General features: G+C 36.2%; 1 long non-coding RNA gene across 1 annotated transcript; it reads right to left on the reverse strand.

Moving 5' to 3' along the window:
- Positions 1–952: 952 nt before the first annotated feature.
- LOC147034640 (uncharacterized) lies at positions 953–4,474 on the reverse strand. The gene is made up of 3 exons (XR_015059577.1): positions 3,311–4,474; positions 3,049–3,213; positions 953–2,951 (listed from the first exon to the last, which is right to left on the reverse strand). It is a non-coding gene; the product is annotated as an uncharacterized LOC147034640 (long non-coding RNA).
- Between the last annotated feature and the right edge of the window lie 552 nt (positions 4,475–5,026).

Genomic DNA, 5,026 nt, shown 5'->3' on the forward strand with positions numbered 1-5,026 from the left:
ATGTAAAAAGAAAACTAATACTAAAAATATTTCATATATTAAAAGTAAAAATAACAGGGTTATACAAAAAGGTATATGTTCGGTGTGTGGTTCAAAAAAAATCAATTTATCTCCAAACACAAACTCGGAGGAGATATACAAAAGTTTTTATCAGGAAGTAAATTTACAACTACTGGAATACCAGGGGAATTACATCTTCCAGGGTATTCTTTCTGTGGTCCAGGCACAAACTTGGATAAAAGATTAGATGAGGCAGACAATCCTAAATCCTGGAGTAAACCAATCAATAGAGTTGATGAAGTGTGCATGAGACACGATATTGATTATGGGAATACCACAACGTTGGAAGAAAAGCATGAAGCCGATAGAGAAATGTTATATAATTTGTCTCTGATACAAAATCCAACCTTGAGAGAAAAAGTTGATAGGTTCATCGTGAAGAAGATGATTAGTGCTAAATTGAAACTTGGACTTGGAAATTCAAAAAACTTATAGGCTCTAATGATGTCATTAAGACTGAAGAGCAATTAGCTGATGAATTACATAAACCAATATTCACAAAGTTTCAGAGAAGGAAAGTTTATTCCAAGGAAGTTGATTATATCTGGTCTGCTGATTTGATTGAACTCAATAATGATAAGGGGTACAAGTATGCTTTAACCGTTATTGATTTGAGGAGTAGATATGCGTGGGTTGTCCCTTTAAAAAACAAAACAGGTAATACTCTTATGTTAGCTTTTCAACAGATATTTAATAAAAGTAAGAGAAAACCTAAGAAATTGTGGACTGATGAGGGTAGAGTTTTATAACAAGACATTTATGAATTTTTTAAAAAATAACAGTATTACATTATACAGTACCTTTAATGAAGGGAAGGCAGTTGTTGTTGAACGTTTTAATCGTACCTTAAAAGAGAGACTATATAAAAAATTCACACAACTCGGTTCACAACAATGGTTATCTTTTATTCAGGATATTGTGGATAAGTATAATGACACGATTCACACGTCAACGAATATGAAGCCATCAGAAACATTTACAAAATTAAAATATGAAAAAGAGATTAATGTCAGAAAACCTAAGTTCAAAGTTGGTGATATCGTAAGAATATATAGGTGGAAATCTCATTTTGAAAAGGGTTTTACTGAACGATGGACGAAAGAACTTTTTAAAATTGTTGATGTAATAGATACAGTTCCTTGGACTTATAAAATATATGATTTGGAAGGGGAAGAGATTTTAGGTTCATTTTATTCACAGGAATTACAAAAGACAAAACTAAGCAGATAATACACCTTTGTGGACACTAGAGGGACAAGTCCGAGGTGTATAACAGTATATAATGTGTGTCAAGGGGTGGACGTTCTTACATCTGTGAACCCCAAACACAGAATCCTCAACTGAATAGTCAAGGCTTAACTTTTGTTTGTGTGTGTGTGTGTGTGTGCAATGGGAGCAATAGGTTGGCGCTTCACTCCCTCCTACTATACACCGTTGTGGACACTCGAGGGCCAAGTCCGAGGTGTATAACAGTATATAATGTGTGTCAAGGGGTGGACGTTCTTACATCTGTGAACCCCAAACACAGAATCCTCAACTGAATAGTCAAGGCTTAACTTTTGTTTGTTGATGTGTATGTGTGTGTGTCCCAACCCTCACATTCAAAATCTCAACCCCAACCCTCACATTCAAAATCTCAACCCCAACTCAATCCTCGCCCAACACAATGTCTTTTTCAAAATGAGATTTCCACCTATATATATATATTTTTACGTTTTTTTTTCTTCTTCCAATTCTGTCTTTTAAGGCTTTCAGGTTTGATGACGTAGAAAGGGGGAGTAAGCCTGCACTTTCTTCCCAGAACGAACAATGTATATATATATTTTTTTTCTCTTCTTCCAATTCTGTCTTTTAAGGCTTTCAGGTTTGATGACGTAAAAAGGGGGAGTAAGCCTGCACTTTCTTCCCAGAACTTTCTTGATCTTGCTCCCATCAAGCACCATCCGACAAAGAACTACATCGATAGGTTTAGATCCCAAAGAGTGATAGCAACTCCAAAAGTCTCCAAAATATAAATAAATAAAATAATAATAATAATAAATAAATAAATAAATAAATAAAAGCCCCCAAAAAAGTTTCAAGTGTCCAACATAAACCCAACTTTCCAAGTCTTCAAGGTATAACCACATTCCCGTTGAGTTTCCAAGATATGTATCACATTGTGAGTTATCAATCCAGAACCCACATTTCAAGTATTCAAAGTAAAACCAACTTACAAAGTCTCTTAAGGATAACTCATTTACTGATTTTTCAAAATTTGTGAGTCTCCAAGGTAGGACCCATATTTAGAACCATCTTGGCAGAACCCTTTTCCTGAGTCTCCAAGGTAGTTATTTAAACCATCAAGGCAGAACTCATTTACTGATTTTTTCAAAATTTGTGAGTCTCCAAGGTAGGCCCCATATTTAGAACCATCTTGGCAGAACCCTTTTCCTGAGTCTCCAAGGTAGTTATTTAAACCATCAAGGCAGAACTCATTTACTGATTTTTTCAAAATTTGTGAGTCTCCAAGGTAGGCCCCATATTTAGAACCATCTTGGCAGAACCCTTTTCCTGAGTCTCCAAGGTAGTTATTTAAACCATCAAGGCAGAACTCATTTACTGATTTTTTTCAAAATTTGTGAGTCTCCAAGGTAAAACTTGTATTCTGGCTCATCAAGGTATAACTTGTTCAGTGGGTATTGTCTTGATAACTCACAATGAGTACTATTGCTGTAAAACTCTTTTTCAGGATTTTGCTGGTCTCCAAGGTATAACTCTTTGGTTGGGTCATCAAGGACGAACTCGTTCTGTGGGTCTTGGTCGCTCATAAGGTCTTCAACCAAGCCAACAATTTCGCCCCAAGTTGTAGCAAAAGCAGTATTTTCATTTCGTATTTCAGACACAATTTCCTGTGAGAGAAAATAATAATGTATTAATTAAGTTATTTAATTATTAAATGAGTATGCTTCAATCAAAGTTTGAAAATAGGAAAATAAAAAATCTTACCTCAATAGATAAGAGGTTTGAATCCAGTTCATCAACTTGAAGGTTTAGTTCCATAGAAGACAGAGAGTTACAAGGAACACCAAAGTCATCCCACTCAAGGTCTTCAACCAAGCCAACAATTTCCCCCCAAGTTGTAGCAAAAGCAGTATTTTCAGATACAATTTCCTGTGAGAGAAAATAATAATGTATTAATTAAGTTATTTAATTATTAAATGAGTATGCTTCAATCAAAGTTTGAAAATAGGAAAATAAAAAATCTTACCTCAATAGATAAGAGGTTTGAATCCAGTTCATCAACTTGAAGGTTAAGTTCCATAGAAGACAGAGAGTTTGAGACAAGCACACAGAACACCATTGCCAGCAAGAACAAATGTTTAAAATGGAGCCTGGGTTTGAAGCTTTTATAGAGAAAGACTGGTGGGTGTGGTTTCCTTTGGAAATTCCCTGGGCAAGCCTAGGCAAGCCTTCATTGGGAAATTTTTCAAAACCATAACATCCTGTAATTTTCTAGTGATTTCTTTGTGAGTCAGAGATGAACTGGAAATGATGTAAGAGTGGGCGGGGCTTAGCAAAAGTAGGCGGAGCTTAGGAAAAGTGGGCGTGGCTTAGAAAAAATACCTTATGAAAAGTGGGCGGAGCTTAGCAAAAGTGGGCGTGGCTTAGAAAAAATACCTTATGAAAAGTGGGCGGAGCTTAGCAAAAGTGGGCGGAGCTTAGGAAAAGTGGGCGTGGCTTAGAAAAAATACCTTATGAAAAGTGGGCGGAGCTTAGCAAAAGTGGGTGGGGCTTAGGAAAAGTGGGCGTGGCTTAGAAAAAATACCTTATGAAAAGTGGGCGGAGCTTAGCAAAAGTGGGCGGAGCTTAGGAAAAGTGGGCGTGGCTTAGAAAATACCTTATGAAAAGTGGGCGGAGCTTAGCAAAAGTGGGCGGGGCTTAGCAAAAGTGGGCGGGGCTTAAAGAAAAGTGGGCGGGGCTTATTGAATACCTTGTGGAAAGTGGGCGGGGCTTAACAAAAGTGGGCGGGGCATAAAGAAAAGTGGGCGGGGCTTAACAAAAAATAACCTGTGGCTCAGGAGGTGGTCAAACAAGAGCATTAAGAGAAGTTTATCATTTCGTAATGGCACAAATGGGGTATCTTAAAAAATATAAAGATTCAAATGTTTTGTTTGTCAATATTTTAGATGGGGATTATTGTGCAAAGAAAATTAAACTATTGAAGGAATTTGAGAATGAACAAATCTTTATAGGTTCAATGAGTGAGCTGTTCAACCCCCAGGTGTTCAATTCAATGAGGTTCAACCTCCAAGTTAAAAGGGGAGACAAATAAATATACCTTGGGATAAAAAGGGGGGTTTATTTTTAAGGAAAAAAAATATAAATCGCTGAAAATCCCCCATTCATTTACATGGGGAAAAGTGAGCCAGAATCAGTATTCTTACCCTACATATATATATATATATATATATATATATATATATATACATATATATATATATATATATATATATATATATATATATATATATATATATATATATATATATATATATATATATATATATATATATATATATATATATATATATATATATATATATATGAGCCTGGTGTTGGCGCAGTGGTTCGGGCAGCGGCTTGGGATCCAAAAGGTCCTGAGTTCAAGTCCCGTTGGACCACTGAATTAATACACCAGGGGGTTGACTCAGCCTGCCATCCTTCCGAGGTCAGCGAAATGAGCACCAGTGTACTGGGCCGGTGTATACCACGGTTAAAATAGGTGTACCATATCCCTGTGTCGTAAGAGGGGACCAGGGTTGCGTCAGGAAGGGCATCTGGCGTAAAACATGTGCCAAATCACTATGCGGATCATACGGATTATCCGCTGTGGCGACCCCTAACAGGAGCAGCCGAAAGAAGAAGATATATATATATATATATATATATATATATATATATATATATATATATATATATATAT

This window comes from Eptatretus burgeri, chromosome 1 (assembly GCF_056783735.1).
Source record: "Eptatretus burgeri isolate ZD-2024b chromosome 1, Ebu_testis_v1, whole genome shotgun sequence".
NCBI lineage: Eukaryota > Metazoa > Chordata > Myxini > Myxiniformes > Myxinidae > Eptatretus > Eptatretus burgeri.